Source organism: Aotus nancymaae, unplaced genomic scaffold, assembly GCF_030222135.1.
Source record: "Aotus nancymaae isolate 86718 unplaced genomic scaffold, 86718_ANA_hifiasm-v0.15.2.pri h1tg000036l, whole genome shotgun sequence".
Lineage (NCBI taxonomy): Eukaryota > Metazoa > Chordata > Mammalia > Primates > Aotidae > Aotus > Aotus nancymaae.
In genome coordinates this window covers 1,310,409-1,330,805 of record NW_026988450.1, presented here as the reverse complement: position 1 = coordinate 1,330,805, position 20,397 = coordinate 1,310,409, and the positions used below count along the sequence as shown (strand labels likewise).

Sequence of the window (20,397 nt, the reverse complement as noted above, 5' to 3'; positions counted from 1 at the left end):
ATGATGATGAGGAGTGAATAGAGGAATTCGTGTGAAATGCCTTACGTATCTTCCATGCAGCGGGAATTAATGAACAGGTGCTACTGGTGTTAATGCAGGTATCAAAGGGCAGACGTGGCCTGTTGAAAGAGCACCTAAACTAGTGCAATCCATAAAGAAATTGGATATAAATACAATATCATAATAATTCAAAAAAAATTATCTTACACGAACATGTTAGCTTAGTTTCCAAAACTTGTGCAAGAAAAAATACATATGGTCATTTTTAAAAGACTGTGGAGGTTTCATGATGCTTTTTATAATTATTAACCAGGTTCACTTTTGCTATATAATTAGAATGATTCTTCCTGGGTTATTTGAAATTCCAAAATAATATTTTTAAAAATTGACAAAGCAAGTTTTAAATCTAAGAGGCTTCACACATCCATTCCAGAAATGTTAAAAGAATGGGATTAAGATAAGAACAATATCAAAAGCACCGATAGTGAAAGAAAAATGATAAATAAAAAACTTTTCACCTATGAAAGACACTAATTAGGATGAAAAGACAAACCACAGATTGAAAGAAAATGTTTACAAATCATGTTTCTTTTTTTATTTGTTTCTTTTTGATACAGAGTCTCGTTCTGTCATCCAGGCTGGATCTCGGTTCACTGCAACCTCCGCCTCCCAGGTTCAAGCAATTCTCGTGGCTGGGCCTCCTGAGTAGCTGGGATTACAGGTGCACGCCACCATGCCTGGAAAATTTTTGTATTTTTAGTAGAAACGGCGTTTCAGTATGTTGGCCGGGCTGGTCTTGAACTCCTCACCTCAAGTGATCTGCCTGCCTCAGCCTCCCAAAGTGCTAGGATTACAGGCAAGAGCCACCTCACGCAGCCCGCAAATCACTTTCTTATATCTGATAAGAAACATATCCAGAGTTTATAAAGAACTCTTAAAACTCAACAATAAAAATAACACTAAAAAGACAGGCAAATTTCAACAGTGATGTATAGATGATAAATAGCATGTAGACCCCAATTATCTTTACAGAAATGCAAATTAATATTTTAATGAGTTACTACTATATACCTATTGGAAGGTGAAGATCCTAAAACCAGACGGTACTAAATGTTATCTAGAAGGCAAGACAAAAATATTTCCTATTCATTGCCGGTGGGAAAGCAAAGTGTCTTCCAATCTGGAAGACAGTTTGGCAGTTTCTTATAAAGTTAAACAGACTTACCATAAAACCCAGCAATGCACTCGTAGGTGTTTACCCAAGCGCATTAAAGGGGCAGGTTCACGACAAACCCTGTACACAAATGTTTATAGAAGCTTTCTTCATAACTGCCAAGACTGGACGCAACCAATATTGGATAAACAGCCTCGCTACTTTCAATAATGGAATATTATTCAGCAGTACAGAGAAACAGAGCCACTAAAAGACGTGGAGAAAACGTAAATACGTGTTGCCAAGTAACAGAGGCCAGTCAGAAAAGGCCCCATACCAATAAGTACAATTATAGAATGTTCTGAAAATGGCCACACCACAGAGACACTAAGGATCGAGGGGTGCCAGAAATGTTGGGGAAGTGGGGAGAGTTTAATAGGTGGAGCATGGGGTTTTATGAGTTGAAACTACTTTGTATGAGCCCGTAATTGTGGATACAGAGTGCTGATTGTCAGAACACATAGAACTTACGGCACAGAGAATGAATCTTAATGGATGCTAATTTAAAACTAAAGTTGTTCAGGAGGTCAAGGCACCCCGGGATGGAATGCAGTATGTGAGCAAAGAATCTAACTGTACTAACAACCCCCCAAAGGGGTTAGGGTGGGAAAGTGCTGGCTTAGGCACCTCTAGGAATGAGCAGGGTCCGTAGGACGAAAGACAGAAGAAATTGTCCGTAAGCACTACTTTAGTTGATAAAGCTGTTTCGCAGGGGGATGCAGGTTAACAGTTCTGATACTGCTGTAGACGAACACGGGAGTGGATGGCAGATGGTGGGAGCAGGCTTCCTGCTTCTGGCTGTTGAAGGGGGAGGTCAGAGATAAGCAAAGGGTAAAAGCTAGAATCACTCATGGGGTAATGGAGGAGAGTTAGAGTCATCAGTATGAATTTCTGTTTTGCTTAAAATATACACAGCTAGTTTTATATATAATTATTTATAGATAAGTGCATATACCAGAGTTATTACACACACATACCTCCACCCTATGTAGGGTGACAGGACGCAGAAGCAAAAATACCCCAGGAGCACCGTGCGTCCACATGGTTTCAAATACCGTTCTCCAGTGAGAAGACCCAGGGCCCACTGAAACGGCTGAGTCTAGGCCTGGGATACAAAATATGTAAATATGAGTCAAGAGCATCTTGTGGTGCCAGAAAGTAAGGAAGTGATTTAAAAATTTTTTTTAATTATTGTGGATATGTGAAAGAGACACAGAAGCCAACGGAAATAGGTTCCACTGGACAAAGCTGGAACAATTCGGGCAACAAAATCAAGCCGTGTTGGACCATAACTCAGAGTACAAAATAAATGTCCATTAGTCCACGCTCATTTAAATAGATGAATGTCTGAATGAATAAATAAATAGCTTGGAAGAAGAGACACATCTCCTGTGCAGAAACATTCCAAATAATTTATGTAAGTATTTCACCCTGAAGGAGGTGACCTTAACCCCTTACTCCTTCAGTGTGGGCTGTGCAGTCACCTCCTTCCACGGAGCACCGGAGGGGAAGGGGTGGCTTCGCAGAGGAGACACCTGACCAGCACCACCACAGCCAGGTGACCAAGGTCACATCAGCAGTGATGAGTCGTGTTCATGGCATGTAACCTTGGTATGACGTGATGGAAATGGCAGTTTATCTCTGCGCAGAAAACCCACACCACCAGCCTAATCATGAGAAAAACATTTGACAAATCCCAATAGCAGGACATTCTACAAAATACCTGGTGAGCATTCCTCAAAGTTGCTAAGCTCACCAAAAACAAGCTAAGTCTGAGAAATTGTCACATAACATCCTGCAACAGAAGAAACAAGGGCTCCTTGGAGAAATGGCTGATCCGAGGCCTACGGCAGGGAGTACACAAAATGACTTTCAGCATCTTAGAATGCCAGAAATCAAGGAAGTGCTCCCAATGGCACGAGGGGCTATGTCCATTAAATGTCATATGGTATCCTAGAGGGGACGCTGGGACGGAAATAATACAAAAAGGTGAAAACAAGAAAACCTGAAATAGGTATTGGCTTTGTGAATGTCTGTGTGCCCCAGAGGTTCATATGCTGAAAACCTAATTTCAAATGTGATGATATTAACAGATGATGCCTTTGGGAGGTGACCAGGTCATGAAGGTGCAGCCCTTATGAACGGGATGAGGCCCCAGAGAGCTGCCTCGCGCCTTTTACCACGTAAGCACACACAGAGAAGGGCTGCCTGTGAGCTGCGAAACAAGCTGTCAGCGACACTGAGTATGCTGGTGCCTTAATCCTGGACTTTGCAGCCTCTGGAACTGGGAGACGTGAATATCTGCTGTTTTTCCCTTCCCTGGTCTATGGTGCTTTGGTCCAGCTGCCCAAATGTGCTTAGATCGTTAATTGTCACATTCATTAATCACAAATGTACCACACTAATAAAAGATGTCGATAACAGGGAAAATTGGGTATGGACTATATGATAACTCTGTACAATTTCCAGTTTTTCTGTATATACAAAACTCTTATGAAAATTAAGTTTATTTAAATTTTTTTTAAAAACTGCATATACACTGTACTGTATTAGGTAAATCTGTTTTAACAATTCGGAAAGTACTTTATGTCTATACTAGGATTGAACAAATAAATGAATAAACGGCAGACAATAGGGGCCTGGTTTCTCACTGCGCAACGAAAGTTATTAAAAAAAAAAGCGAGGGAGCAAGTCTAGAATTAATACCAGGCTACGGGACTAGAGCCAGAAATACCAGCATAACCTTAACACTTCATTTATCATTGTACAGAGAGAGATACATGAACACAGAAATAATTATAAATACGTATGCACACATGGGTTAATATCCATTCATGTATTTCCTAGCTCTGTCTGTTGGGGAAGGCCTAGATGGAGTGACACCCCAGTAGCAATGAATACAAGTATGGCTAGATTTTGGGTTCTACATAACATCCTCCGATGAAAGAAACAAGGGCTCCTCGGGGAAAGGGCTGATCCGAGGCCTACGCAGGGACTGCACGAGATGACCTCCAGCATCTTATAACGCCAGAAACCAAGGAAGCGCTCACAAAGCAAACAGATGAACGCATGCCAAAGGGACCAGAAAGCAACCTGAGAGCGCTCCCTGTGGCCAAAGCTGGAAGAATCTGAACATCAAAACACAAAATAGAACATTGGTTTATAGCTTAAGGAACAAAATAAACATCCACGAGTCCATACTGATTGAGATAAATCATTGAGGAAATGAATAAATGGGGAAGAAGAAACGAATTGTCCTTCCAGAAGCATTCCAAATAATCTGTGCAGATTCCCACGCAGAAGCGGGGTAGTACCCCTCCCTCAGTGTGAGAGGGACCCGGTGACTCACTTCCACAGAACAGGGTGTGGGAAGGGAAAGGCGGTGACTTTGCGGCGAGGATTCCTGGCGGGCAGCACCTCAGCCTGGTGATCAAGGTCAACATCAGTGACGTCATATTCACACCATGTCCCCCTGATAGGAGATGAACGGGCACATTCCTTCTGTGGTATTCTTTCCACAAACCTGTAACCCCAGTCTAATCAAGAGAAAACATCAGACAAACCCGAGCTGAGGAACATTCTACTGGTTTATCTGACCACTACTCTTCAAAACTGCCAAGGCCATGAAAAACAAAAAAAGTCTGAGCGACTGCCTCAGAGGGGACTCCAGAGACACAACTGTCACGTGGCATCTTCAGTGGGATCCTGGGGCAGAAGACGGCATCAGTGGGAAAGCCTGTGAGATCTGAATAAACTCTGGAGCTTGATTAACAGCAGTTTACCAACATTAATCTCTTAAGTTTGACAAATATAGCACAGTTATGTAAGATATTAACACATGATACCATGGAGTGAAGGACAGGAACTTTCTGTACTTGCAACTTATCTATAAAACCAAAATTAGGCGGCGTGCCCTGGCTCACGCCTGTAATCTCAACACTTTGGGAGGCGGAGGTGGGCATTTCACCTAAGGTCAGGAGTTCAAGACCAGCCTGGCCAACATGGTGAAACCTCGTCTCTACTAAAAATACAAAAATTAGACAGGCAAGGTGGCAGGTGTCTGTAATCCCAGCTACTAGGGAGGCCAAGGCAGGACAATCACTTGAATCCAAGACGTGGAGTTTGCAGTGAGCCAAGATCGCACCACTGCACTCCAGCCTGCATGACAGAGCGAGACTCCATCTCAAAATAAATAAATAAATAAATAAATAAATTAAAACCCGAAGTTACTTTAAAGTAAAAACTTCGTTAGAAATAAAAATCAAGGCCGGCACACTGGCCCACGCCTGTAATCCCAGCACTTTGGTAAGCCGAGGCAGGCAGATCATGAGGTCAGGATATCAAGACCATCCTGGCCATGGTGAAACCCCGTCTCTACTAAAATACAAAAAATTAGCCAGGTGTGGTGGCTCACACCTGTAATCCCAGCTACTCAGGAGGCTGAGGCAGAGGAATCTCTTGAATCCGGAAGACGGAGGTTGCAGTGAGCCGAGATCGTGCCACTGCACTCTAGCCTGGCAAAAGAGCAAGATTCCATCTTAAAATAAATAAATAAATAAAAATCAAACGTTATTTTACTCTTCTTTACATGGTTACAGTGTAATTTGTCAAGACTGTGAAGCTGCAACGTGTTCTTGTTTTAGTGGTGCATATCCTCTTCATTGCAGTATGCATCCTAAGTGTCCATCGTACCTGACAGGACTGTCAGGAAATGCTTGGAGGCACAGGGGCCCCCACCTGGAGTCATCCTGCACCCGCGGTGAAGCTCAGGCCTGTGCTGCAGATACTCACTGAATGAACCAAAAATAAATCCAGGGTGTCGGTTTGGGAGCAGCTGAACTGGGAGATCCTTGTGGAATAGAAGTGGCTTCCCAAAGATCCAAAGAAAATGAAAGGTACACTGGCTCTAGCTCAGAACGATCTGGGGCTCCTGGAGCCTTTTCCAACATAGCAGACGTCCTAGAGAGCGGCTGAGGTGTGGGGCAGAAAGCGGGATACCAGGACAACCTTGGGCCCCTCCACTCCATCCCTGCCTGTGCACCCCAGGCCCTGGAAGCTGGGCTGGGCTCCTGAGCTTGGCACCCAGGCAGTGGCCAGGCCCCTGGGAGCCCCAGGGCTTCCCAAGGCAGGAGAGGGCAAACAGACCACCATCTCTTACAATCTCACCCCTTCACTCCTCGGAAGTTGGAATGTGTCATATCGAATAACATCTTAGAGTCAATGGAATTGCTATAAATTACATTCCAGAGAGATGATTAATAAAGTTGACTAAAGTCTATAGGAAAGGGGAGTGGGTAACACGCACATCCTAGTGACTCTCCAGGACCCAGAGAAGAGAATCAGCAGTGCCTGCTGTAGGATCCAGAGGCTGGGAGTGAGGAGGACGAGAACCCCAGCCTGGTCAACGTGCACAGGGCAGACCAGGCAGCTGCCCCGAGCCTGGGTCTGTGCCGTCCTCTTTGTCTTTCCTGCAACCCTTATGGTGTCCCAGGTCCTCACACACAGACACCAGTGCCCTCTGGACACCACCTGCAAGTCCAAAGCCCCCGTGACCCCTCAGCAAGGTTCCTTCTTCCTCCGATGCCCCACAGCCCGGCTTCTCGTAGCTGCTGGCTCCTCATCCGTCTGTCTCTCTCACACACACACACTCGCAGTCATTTACACACCTCTCACACTCACATGCTCACACACTGGCACAACAGATCACACACACATAAAAACACACTCACTTGCACACACCTCACACACAAACACGCACTACATACACACACACCACATGCTTTGTCAGTCACGTCTGCTCACATACTCATTCATACAACCCGTCACACACAGATACACTCAAACATGCTTATACACATTTACACACATCACACATACCCACTCACATGCTTACACACCTGTTACACTCACATGCTCACACACTGGCACACGTCTCAGACACATGCTCCATACACTCACACACCACACTCACAATCACTTAAACATACACACTCACTTGCACACACTACACAAATTCTCATACATTCACACTTACATAGCCACACAATTTACACACATCATGTATTCATACACTCTCACATGCATAAATATATGCCACACACATACTCATAAATCATTATACACACACACACCACATGCTCACACACTCAGTCTCACACTCATACACATGTCACATGCACAATGCTCACACATACATGTTCACACACTCACACATGAATACACACTCACACTTACACACACACACCTACACACATGAATCACCCACCCTGCGCTCGCAACACTCAGACAAACAGTTGACGCCAGTTCCCAGCTCAGGTTGTCCGACCCGGACCCAGCACTGGGAGTCCCTGGGGTCCACGACTAACAAAGCTCTACATAAACCCCTGGCCCCGAAAGACTGCTGGGGACACCAGAGGTTTCCTGGGCTCTTTGAATCAGGTCCTCCCTGCTCCGAGGGGAGAGCGGGAGAGGGTCTGGCTGGAAGGAGGCCAGCACTGGCCAGTCTCCCTCCCCTCCCAGACCCCCGCCGACGCACCATGAAGGGGCCTTTGGAGAGGCGCCTGGCCTCCCTGTCCTGAGAGCTGGCCCTGGGACATGCAGACTGTGGGTCCCAAAGCCAAGACAAATGGGGTCCCCTGAGATGCTCCCCTGAGCTGTGCCGCCCCAGAGGAGATGCCTGCTATGGCCGTGCCCTGCCCAGCCTGCAGCAAGTTCACAGGGGCATGGGCCTCGGGGTGTTCACCAAAGCTAGGCTCTCCACAAAGATGCGGCCAGCACTTGCTGCAAGCCAGGTGCCATCCCAGGGCCGGGGTGTGCCCAAAGTCCCCTCTGTTCATACGGCACAGATGCGATCTGGAGAAAGGGACAGGGAGGCAGCAAAGACCGCCCCAAACCACTCCTGACTCCGACAGCCACCGAGCAGGCCTGAAAAGCCCAGAGGCCACAGCAGGTGCTGCCCTCGGGTTAGGGCTCAGAAAGACCTTTGCAGGGGCTGGCTTCAGGGTGCTGAAGGACCCAGGCATGGGGGGCAAGGGCAGGGGCGCCCTGGACCAGGAAACGGCCAGGCCTGCTTGGGGACCAGGTTGCGCTCCAGGAAGAGGAAGCCCAGCTATGGTCAGGCCAGTAAATGTGGGCAGATCAGAGCTTGGTAAGTCAAGACAGGGCAGAAGGGCCACACTGATGTTATCAGGACGCTGGGGCTTCCTGTGCAGCAGGCGGTCATCTGATGACAGTTTCAAAAGATCCCCAGGCAGCTGCGTGGGGACTCTGTGGTGGAAGGCCAGGGACACAGGGCAGCCACGTGGAGGCCTGTTGCCGGCCTGGGCGGACAGGATGAGGGGGCCGAGGGTGGTGGGGCTGGAGGGAGGAGGCCCGGGCCCGGGTGCACTTGGAGGGAGAGGAAGCGGGGCTAGTCAGAGACTGGGTGTGTGGGAGTGGGGACGGAAGGAATCGCGGAAGCCCCATTGTTTTCACTCAAGTGAACTGAGTGGGTGGTGGTCACATTTCCGGAAATGAGAATTCTGGGGGTGGGGGAAGGAGAGGGGGTAGCGATAAAAACCTAACTTGCATCCGTGTTAACTTTGCAATTCCCATTGGATATCCCAGTGGGCATGGCAAGAAGACAGGTGGATTGTGGAGGGTGGTGCAGGGAGGCTCAGTGTACGCATGGAATTTCCAACCGGGCCCTGGATGAGATCGCCTGGGTGCCAGCTCCCTGTGGAGGATACAGGGGCCCAGGCCGAGCTTGGTGTGCAGGGAGAGGGGACAAAATGAGGCTGGGAGAGAGAGTGGCAAGACAGGGGCAACCCTCAGAGGGCGAGGAGGTGAGACGCAAGCGCAGAGGCTTCCCAGAGCCCAGCTCAGCACAGAGCAGGGCGCACCCAGGGCGCCCCATGGCCCAGGTGCCTGCACCAGAGGACCCAGATCCAAGCCCCTCCGGTCACACTCTTCCCTCCCCAGGTTTTTTCATCGAACCAAAAAATCTCTCCACATGCAAAGCCGCCCTCTTTAGAGATGTCTTCCCTACTGTTGCCCTGACTAATGCAATTCACCAGGCTACAGCTCTGCAAGACTTTCTCTCCCAAATACGGGCTTCATCTCTCAATTGCCCAGGGGGTGTGCCATGGACTCTGACAAAGCTCCATCTCCCTGTCCCCACCCTCTGTCCCCTGCGGTGGATTATCACCTCACATTATTGCCCCCATGAAGTCTGTGGAAGCCCCCAGGGAAGGACCCTCTCCCCTTCCGAAGGCACATTGTGTCTTTGCGTCACCTCACCGAGTGGAGTCACGAACATTAGCTCATTCAACTTTAATGAGCTTAGCACGCAGCAGGGACGCAGCAATTTTGGAGAGTGAATTGACTTCAATTGTCAGCCTCCAGCCGGCATGACATCACCAGGTCTTAGCAGAGGAGCCCATGGCCGTAAGGCTTCCCCATGCTCTGCAGGATATCTCTGAGGCCTGAGGCCAGCAGGACACAGTGAATTGACACTCACAGATGCATTTTCTGGGAAGAGAGTGCAGACTTTTATTGGAATTATCAGCGATAGACATGCTTTTTTTTCTTCTGTTGCATTACAGCTATTGATTCTAATCTTATTCATCTCTGAACAATTCCAGGGAAAGGGCTGTTGCCTTTACCTCCTGTTGCTGATTTGAACAGACACGTGGCACATTTCTCCTAGGATCTGGTTCCCCGTGGGTCCTTCTTCCTGGTGCTGAGTTCTGGATTCCTGGGTGGCTTTGGTCTGGGGTCCCTGTGTCCCTGTTCCTCCAGCCCACGTTCCAAGCGATGCAAGCACTTCACTGGAACTAGCTCCAAATAGCCACCTCAAGCCTTGCCCTGTCCTGGGATGGAGGTTTGGACCCCAAGAAGTCTGCATACCAGGTACAAGGTAGGTCTGCAAAAACAGGAAGCCCCAGAAATGGCATCCCTAACAGAACGCCATTCAAACTTGCTGGGCCTTTTAGACTGTTCTTTATACAGCCTGGTGGTACCTGTTAAGTCTGCAAACATTTGTGGAACACCTGCCAGGTGTCTGCTGTAGGCTCCACATGCCGTTGTGAACAAAACAGACAAACATCTCCACCCTAATGGAATTTACCTTCTAATAAAACAGATGGTAAACACAGTAAGTTAGGAAATGTCTGTAGTCTGTTAGCTGGGGATGAGTGCCCAGGAGAAAAGGAAATAGAGAATGACCATAGTGATAAAGAACAGCATCACAAACACTTGCACAGCACATGCCACACTCCAGACTGCTCTCAATATTTGTGGCCGGGCACAGTGGCTCACACTTGTAATCCCAACACTGTGGGAGGCTGAGGCGAGAGGATCGCTTGAGCCCAGGAGCACAAAACCAACCTGGGCAAGATGGGAAGTCCCCATCTCTAGTAAAACTTAAAAATGAGCCAGGCACCTATAGTCCAGCTACTCATGAGGCTGACACAGGAAGACGCCTTGAGCCCAGGAGTGCAAGGCAGACATGAGCTATTATTGTGTCACTGCATTCCAGCCCGGGCACCAGAGCCAAAGATAAATAAATAATAAATGTTCCGTGTGCATTTGCTCATTAAAACCCTCAGAACAACTGCCTGAGGCTGGTATTGCTATGATTCCCGTTTAAATGTGGTAAGGGTGGGGCACAGAGGCGCCCAAGGTGAAGGAAAAGGAAGGATGGAACAAGGGAGGGACCGCGGCCAGGGAAGGCCGCTGGCACGCTGTGTGCTTGGTGGCGTGCTGGCTGAAGGTTAGCTAGAACCCGGTGCCTGCCGGAGGAGCGAGCCCCTCACGGGAGCCAAGGATAGGTTCTTTCTACCTCCCCACCCGTGATCGCTTTTTAAGAAAGAAAGGAGAGATGGAAGAGAAAGAGCATGCACAGACCAGGAATGCTGTACAAAACCTAATGTTTGTGGAGCAATGGAAAAATCAGCAGTGCGGTGGAGTAAACAGGGAACGAAAGGCTAGCGTGTGTTCACCTAGATGCGAAGAACTGTTTCCAGATCAAATGGTTTGGAATGAGAACTTCCGCACCTTGAATATAAACTCACATTTGCCCACGGTGAGAACCATTTAAAATGCTACTTACTTTAAAGGATGAGAAGCCTGAAAACATATTTTGGGGAAGAAGAGAACTAGAAGGACAGCGGGCACGTGTGAGCCACCGTACGTACAGGCTCAGCAGAACAATGGGGAAAAATTCAGACAACCTGTCTACACGGAGACCTCCAGCAGCCCCTCCGAAGCCGAGCAGTCTCGCTCAAATGGTGTCTGATCGAGACAATGATGAGGGAAATGCCAATTCCGCATTTCGTATCTCTGCACTTAACATTGTCAGAGCCCCACGGAGACGGGATACGGAAAGACCAGCCCCACAGGGAGGGAGGGAGCCATGCCTCCTGGAACCGCGCCAGGCAATGTGGAAGTCATTGAGATTTACCAGCATCGTTTCCATAATCACTTTTGGATGCACAATAGTTGAAGATTGTGCCTGGATTCCCCTTTGCTAGCATTCTGGGGTCACAGCATCAGCATAGAAGGTGGCCAGCCTTTGGCTTTTGCAGCCGTTTGTGGAGTCTTTATGGAAGAGCAGCGTGGCCAAGAGACCCCGGCTGCGTCGCCCCGCCTGCGCCTCCCCGCCTGCGCCTCCCCGCCTGCGCCTCCCCGCCTGCGCCACCCCGCCTGCGCCACCCCGCCTGCGCCTCCCCGGCTGCGCCACCCCGCCTGCGCCTCCCCGCCTGCGCCTCCCCGCCTGCGCCTCCCCGCCTGCGCCTCCCCGGCTGCGCCACCCCGCCTGCGCCTCCCCGCCTGCGCCACCCCGCCTGCGCCTCCCCGGCTGCGCCACCCCGCCTGCGCCTCCCCGCCTGCGCCTCCCCGCCTGCGCCACCCCGCCTGCGCCTCCCCGCCTGCGCCACCCCGCCTGCGCCACCCCCGCCTGCGCCTCCCCGCCTGCGCCTCCCCGCCTGCGCCTCCCCGGCTGCGCCACCCCGCCTGCGCCTCCCCGGCTGCGCCACCCCCGCCTGCGCCTCCCCGCCTGCGCCACCCCGCCTGCGCCACCCCGCCTGCAGCGTGTGAGGCTGGAGTGCTGGCCCCGGACCTCCCCAGTCATGCCTTCGTGGTCAGCTGTTCATCTCATCTGCTACCACGGTAAGAAATGGTTTTTATAAAGCCGTTTATGAGTTATGAAAGTCCGTTATTTTCCAACTGAGAAGGTAGACATCAAACTGCAGAATCAGTGAGGCGGTAACGGTTTTGAAACCTGAGTACAAGCAGTGGCGCCTTCTGCTGTGTAAGAACCGATCGACTTGGCCCATTTCCCATTTCCGCTTCTCTAGAACACTGAACTGCAGAGTTAGATAGGCAGACGGTGTCCGCGATCGTGAGCCTTTCACCTGCTCCACAGGGAACGAATGCTCACCCCAGAGCAGGCTTACACCCTGCAGAGGGCTGCGCCAGGTCCACAGTTCTCAGGGACGCCCGGAGTTCATCCAGAAGGGGTCAGGCATTTGCCTACGCCAGGCCAACGCTGGAGTCAGCACGGAGGGGAGGGTTACGCCGGGACCACTGAGTCAGCACGTCGTGGACCAATGATAGCGTCTCTCCAACAGGGAAGAGCAATGCCCTGAAGACTGCTGGCCGTGTGTTCAGTGATTCTCACAGAGCACAGAAAATGAAATATCAGAGAAACTGCCCTTAGGCAGGGCTGGCAAATATCTCCCCCACTGGGCCCAGGCCGACCTCACCTCCAGGTCTTCCTCCACACACATTCCACAGCCCCGCCAGTCCTCCGGGGCGGAACTCAAGATGAGTCTGTTCACCGTCTCTGCTCGCTTGGGAGTGAGGAGGATACACAGCTGAGGTCCGGCATCTCCGCCACGGCTCCTGGACCAGGCGAGGGTGGGAAGGAGCAACGTGATGACCCACACTCCAGTTTCCTGTCCAAGGCTGCCTGCGGCTGATGTGCTGCCTATTTGGGGAGAAAAGGGGAACACGCAGGCTTGTCTCAAGCGTTCCTGGAGGATGTGAAATGGCCACCCATGGCTGAAAACTCATGTGGGTCACGAAAATGCATGACGTCTGGACCTGAGGCCCAGCTTACCAAGGGCTAGCTACATGACCTCACCCCTCGGTGTATTCATCTGTGGAATGGGGATACTACTCGCACTGGAGGACCAGTGAATCAGCCAACGTGTGTGAAGTGTTCAGAAGGTGCCTGCTGTGCAGGAAGCCAGCGCTGGCCACTAGCTATCGCTGTCATCGCTGCTGTCCCCAATGAGTGCAGCCAGCAGCTGGGCTGGGGCGGCTGAAAGTGACTGGCAGTGGAGGAGGTGAGAACAGAAGGAAGGCCCCGTCGCAGAGGGGCCAGCGGCCATGCAGGCTGAACTCCAACAGGAGCAGCGGCCGCAGCGGGGAGCCTCGACCCTGGAGCTGCTCGTGCTGTGCAGGTGGGGTGGGCAGGGGGCTCCCGTGTAGAGCACAGGAGGAGAGGGTTGTGTTCCTGAGTCCGGAAGGGGCTGGAGCAAAGAGAGACCTGGGCAGGCCCAACAAGGCCTGGCGACTCGGTGTCCTCCACAGACGCAGCACTTCCTACCAAAGCAGTTCCCAGACCCCGGCTTCTTCCTGCCTCTCGGCCATTATCGTTGCTCCTTCAACCGTCAGAGAGCCCGAGTCTCATCATTCAGTGACTTATCAAGGCTAGACTATTACTCAGGATCTCCACTGTAAATCAGGCTAGTGTTAGAATAAACACTAATGTTTAAGACAAAAGTCTTGGACTCAACGAAGGAGTGGACATGGTCAGGCGTCCTTCCGGCGCGTCATCCCAGAAACCTCGTCTGACACCCTCCACCACGGGCCCTCCACACGGGAGGGGATGCCCAGACAGTTGCGCACACAGAAACCTTCATCCGCACTGGTTCGCTCTGCAGTCCCGGAAGGCCATCAAACGGAGTGGAAAAAAAGGCGTCTTGGGGCCAAAGACAAAGTGCGATTCGATACCCTGATCTCCTGTAAGCAAAGTTCTAATTAGCGGAATCGTTGCTTCAGCAATAGTACAGAGAGACGGCAACAGATCCGAAACTCCGATAGGCTTTGTCCAACCTGGCAGAGTGGATTCTTAAATCTGAAATCATCCACAGCAGCCACTTTCCGATTTGGGCCAATTTTCAGACCTAAATTACCTCTGGCTCCACGGTAGCATCTGCCCATGAAATCAGCTTCTACCGAAAGCTTAAACTCCCTGGCAGCAATTATCTGGAACAGCCTCAAAACTGCATTTTTGCCATTTGAGACTGTTTTCCGCAATTGCCAGCCATCTTGCCTGTTAGCATGCCTGTGGGAAGGACAGGCTGGCGGTTACGGCATTGGGTCCCTATTGAAGTTGTTGTCCTTGAATCCTTTATGAGCATCAGACATAACACCCGGTGAAAACGACGCCAACTGCATTTAGAGTCATTCAAAACCTGCCACCTCGCAGCGGAAAAGTTCAGCCCACCCTCAGGGATGCAGGTCTTGACTCTGTCCTGGCTGAACTCTCAACAATTCTCCTCTGCAAACTCCCAAAAGGAGACTTGATGATCTCTTCCACATAGCACTTAATGAGGAAGCAAAAACTATTTTCGACTGAGGGAGTGTTTTTGCAAAGTGGAAATCAAATCCATTTGTTAATCTTCAAAAACTCTGGACTGTGCAGATTCTTGGGAAGGCATTAAGCATATGCATCACAGCAGCGATGGACTCTCAGCAAATGGACCCCGACAGCTCCAGAACCAAGCACTTGCCTGGGGGAACTCCTCCCAGCAAACGCTTCTCAAATGGCCAGCCTGGGTCCTGTTCGCCATGCGGGCTGTGATTTACTGGTGCGTGCCTATCACCAATAGATACTGTAACATCAGCCTTCTCTGTAGAGTTTATGGGTGATTTTTTTGCACAGAAATAAGGATTGTGGTTTACAACACTGCAGTGGTCTTAAGCTCAAAGTCCTCATTCTTCAACCCAAGAGTTCTTTATTTTGGTTACCCCCCAATTACATATAAGACAGCCTCCATCAAGACAGCGACAGTGTGTGTTCGCTTGATTAAAGTAAGCCCGTGGGCAACAGGATAGATTCCTAACCCCTAACTTTTACTTAAACTAGAATATACGAACAGGAAAATGCAGAAAACAAATCTGCCAAACAATGTTTCAGTTTTCTCATGCCTCAAAATTATCTGCTCAGGTCAGGGCTGTTATTTTCTCCAATGCGAGTCCTTGTGAGGGCAAAATCAGCATTGCCTTTCCCGTACGCCCTCATCAGACGATTTCAGGGAGAACTTTCCTGCAAACACTGAGCCACATTGGCCTAGAGGGTTGGTCAGTTCGCATTTGCTCAGCCCTGACTGTTCACGTGGAGTCGTGCTGATTTCCATTCACCTAAGAAGTAACGGTTTCCCAGAGCTGGTTCCAAACCCCGCTCGTATGCTACGGAACTTAGATGGTTCTGTGAAAAACTGAGAAGGCTCCAGATATCTGAGACAGCTGCGAGGCATGTGCTCGGAAAGCCTCTGTGGAAAAGCAAAGCTTTCTGCGTTTCAGTGAAAACGCCCACGAGGTTTCAGTCCTCCCTCCTCTGAAGAGGCAGAGGAGACATCCAGCCACTTTGGGTTTCGACAGAGGAGGGTTAAGAAGTTGGGCAACACCAGCACCAGTGAACCCTCGGGGACCGGGAGGGCAACAGCCTGGTTTGGTTTTCAGTCACCCGCTGCAGTGGGAACAATGATGTGGGGGTGAGATCAAGTTCAAGAACAGCACACACAAGCAGAAATCTAATTGTTCCTGTTGTTACATTCTGAACGACTCCTGCTCTGTTTTCTTTTAAAGAGCATTGTTCAGAAGGTTAAATTCGTTGGCTAAGACATCCCCTAAAAAGCTTAGTAACTTGGAATTTTGGTGGCCATAGTTTTCTTCCTGTGTGAGCTTCCCTCCAAGGTTAATCTTAAATATAGAATCTCCCTCCTCTTTCCTTCTTTCCGAGCCATCCAAGTAAATGGTCAGGCTCCATTCCTGTTCTCGGTGGAGTAGACCGTCATCTCTGCCAGACTTCCCCCAGCTGCCGCCCATGAGCGCATCTGCTGTAGAGTTCCCCACTTGAAAGATGTCCCAGAAAGCCTGGCCCCGTCTTATTCCCAGAGGAATCCCAGAGCCCTGGGAGACAATGGCTAACAGCTGGTCCCGAGATTGTTGCACAGACTTTGGAAGCCACAACTGGCAAATTGTAAGAACATGATGGAGTGCAGGCAGACTGGTTTGCCTGAGCTGATCCGGACCAAAGACAGTGTGGGAAGAGGACAAGTGGCTGTGGCTGAGGACGGGGCTGTGGCTGAGGACGGGGCAGGCCACTACTTCCATCCTGCACGTCTGTCCATCCCTAGTGCTGGGTATCTGTGATTTGTATTCAAATTTCAATAGTTTGGGGGGTACAGGTGGATTTTGGTTACATGGATAAGTTCTTTCGTGGTGGTTTCTGAGATTTTGGTGCACCCATCTCCCTGAGAAGTATACACGCACCAATGCTTAGTCTTTCTTTTATCCCTCACCCCTCCACACACACACTTTCCCCTGATTCCCCAAAGTCCATTATATCTTTTTTTTTTCTTGAGACAGAGTCTCGCTCTGTCACCCAGGCTAGAGTACAATGGCTCGATCTCGGCTCACTTCAACCTCCGCCTCCCAGATTCAAGCGATTCTCCCACCTCAGCATCCCAAGTAGCTGGAAATGCAGGGACGTGCCACCATACCCAGCTAATTTTTGTATTTTTGTAGAGACAGGGTTCCACCATGTTGGCCAGGCTGGTCTTGAACTCCTGACCTCTGGTGATCCACCTGCCTCAGCCTCCTGAAGTGCTCAGATTATAGGTGTGAGCCACCGCACCTGGCCCATTATATCATTCTTATGCCTCTGCATCCTCATAGCTTAGCTCCAGATTATGACTGAGGACATAAGCTATCTGGTTTTCCATTTCTGAGTGACTTCACTCCAAATAATGGTCTCCAGATCCATCCAGGTTGCTGCAAAGGCCATTATTTTGTCCATTTCATGGCTGAGTAGCATTCCATGGTGTATACACACCACATTTTCTTCCACTTATCGGTTGATGGGCATTTCGGTTGGCTCCGTATTTTTGCAATTGCAAATTGTGCTGCTATAAACATGCTTGTAGGGCACCCATGATAATATAATTGTTTCCATCTTGGTCACTATCTGCCATATCATAAACACAAAATGATGCCTTCACAAGAGGATGGGCCAAATGAGAAGCAGAACTGTGAGGGAAGGAATGCTTGTTAAAGTAAAACTATTCTCAATAATTGAGAGAGGAATTTTAGAAACTAACTCTGGCCAAGAGGTTTTTTTTATTTATGTTCTCAGCATTAGAGCTGTGTCCCAACCATCCCTGCTGACACAGGCATGACAGCTAGGATAAACAAGCCTTCGAGAAACTGTCTGAGGAGCCACGTGGGAGCTGCCGCTGGGCCTTCCCAGGAGCTCCCTGACTTCCGATGCCCGCTGCCTTCCCACCATAAAGGTGGGCCCGTCCACTTATGATTTTGAAACTAAAGTGAATTTAGCGTGCAGAAGCCATGTCTCAGGGTGGAAAATAGCTCATCTCTACTGGAAAACACTGACAGGCCATTCGATTCATTGCTGAGCAAAAATCAGAGTGAGAGCGTCCGAAATGAGGCAGCAAGAGGAAGGAACTCACAAGTGCATGGAGAGAGGTCATGTGGCGGCAGTGTTTGCTCAGCATTCCCCAAACTGCCTCCCGACCAGCAGGAGGAAACGAAGGACAGTCCGCCAGCACTGCCGCTCAGAGGACTTGGTGTAAGGAGAAGCCGCGGCCTGCACTGGTCCTACTGCTCCTTCTGCAGTAGCTTCTGCAAGCTATGGGATTTCCAGTCCCATTACTAACACAGGTTAGCATAAACATACCTTATCCAAACAGGGAAGAAAAGATACACAGTGTGTATAAATGCATACTATAGATGCATAACACGTAAACTGTGTCTATAACCTAAAGATCTCGTGGCCAGGCACAGTGGCTCACACCTGTAATCCCAGCAGTTTGGGAAGCCCAGGAGGGTGGATCGCCTGAGGTCAGGAGTTCAAGACCAGCCTGGCCAACATGGTGAAACCCCGTGTCTACTAAATATGCAAAATTAGCCAGGCATGGTGGTGTGCGCCTGTAATCCCAGCCACTTGGGAGGCTAAGGCAGAAATATCGCTTGAACCCTGGAGGCGGAGGTTGCGGAGAGCCAAGATTATGCCATTGCACTCTAGCCCGGATAACAAGTGCGAAACTCTGTCACACAAAAAATAAATACAAATAAAAAATTAAATAAATAAATAAGATTTTGTATAAAAATATGAAATTCAGGCTAGACAGCAAGCAAAGAATGCAATGCACTGGCAACTAACATTTCCCCAATATACATTAAACGCCACCAGGGCTGAACTCCTGATCCCATCGTCCTAACCAGAACAATGGGGAAAGTAAAGATTTTAGTTTTATACACGTACATTGCACCCAGGCACCAACAGACAGCACATGGGTCATCCAGACAATTAAAAGAATCTCACTGAGTTCCCAAAAAGGGTAAAGAACTCAAGGAAAAAGTGTTCTGGAAACTCCATTGCCCCCACCCCCGGTTACCCCGACCCTCTGAAATGGAGCTGTCCCATTTGCACTGAACACCTCTGCAAAAATTTATGACTGGAATCATGTATGCGAACAGAATGCCACCCTAGGGGACCCGGCGATTGCACTCTGGACAGAGGACGGTGTGGGAAGGAGCCAGGTGGCCTTGCGGGAGACGCTGCAAAAGTGAGATGCGGCTGCGCAGGAAGCACTTCCTAAAAGTCAGAAGAAGAAGTTTGTGCTCAGCAGCTGGGGGAGGGTGAGAGGAAATAGCTCAGAAATCTGAATTGTGTCCTACAATACAATATATTCCGTCCTGATCAACCAAATAGCTGGCAGAAGAAAAGTACTTTGACTTTTATATCCTTTTCTGCAGACAAAGAGCTCTGTGTATGGCTGTGTGTTTGAATAGGTGCACTTGTGGGACAGCTGCTGAGACGCGACCCTGCGCTTGCAGCGGAAAGAGCTGATGCTACTCCTGGAGCCACACAGAGCCGCCTGCGGGAGCCGTACACTGACTGCCAGTGGAGGGCCCATCTCAGAGACAGATCCAGACTCACATTGTGTCACACGTCGCACAGGCATCTAACAGGAATGGAAGAGTTTTCTAGAACCTCCGAAATACTGCCTGGGTTCAACTCGCCTTGATCAGTTACTACCTAGTTACTCTTAGCGAGTAACTCAATCTCTCTACGCCTCAGTTTTCTCATCTGTAAAATGAGAAAAATAACAGTCCTTACTTAATGGAGTGGTTGTGAAGACTAAGGAGTTAGTAAGTGTAAAGCGCTTAGACAGGAATGATCTCTCGAGAAACGGTAGCTGCCGTGGTTGTGGGACACAGCAGGACATCTTTCAGTAAGTGGTGGCTGAGGTTGTTATTACAAGAAAAGCCCTCTCCGTGCAGCGACAATGAACAACAATCAACTCTTCCTGAGCTGAGAACGCACACCCGCTTAGGGTAAGCAGGCTGGTATGTGCTCCACGCTTCACCGGATCTGTCACTTTCACGTTTCTTATTCAAGAGGTGATCCCAAACTTTCCACACTTAATTTTAGTAACACTTCCCCAATTAACCTGCAAACTCCACGAAGTCAATTTCTTTTTATACCTTTCTCGATTTGCCAGAAGCGTAGTCAACAGGTGAGGAGGGAAATGAAACATTCAGTTATAGAATCTTCATATCCCTCACCCGGCTACAAAGAGATAAAGACACCATGGCAGAACCCTTATGTGAGGAAAGAGAAGGAAGACCGGTCCTGTGGTTGTCAGAAAAAGAAGCTGGATTTGTCTGAAATTGACCAAGAACCTCTTCGCGACTCTAACTCTTGGCTTCTTTTATTAATATGTTTTCGATACAATCTACTTTCAGCTTCAGAGGAGAAACTGACAATGTCCAAATTTCTGCCCAATTTCCTCATGTGTTTATAAAGGTTTATATACTATTCATTTCTGACAAAAGTTTTATTGTGAAATTTGTAGATTCACATGCAACTGTAAGAAGCACAGCAG

The 20,397-nt window shown here is 49.4% G+C and overlaps 1 long non-coding RNA gene across 1 annotated transcript; it reads right to left on the bottom strand.

The window, feature by feature from the left end:
• Nucleotides 1-9,508: 9,508 nt before the first annotated feature.
• On the bottom strand, nucleotides 9,509-12,733 carry LOC105710545 (uncharacterized). The gene is made up of 2 exons (XR_001105811.2): nucleotides 12,607-12,733; nucleotides 9,509-9,721 (listed from the first exon to the last, which is right to left on the bottom strand). It is a non-coding gene; the product is annotated as an uncharacterized LOC105710545 (long non-coding RNA).
• Nucleotides 12,734-20,397: the final 7,664 nt, after the last annotated feature.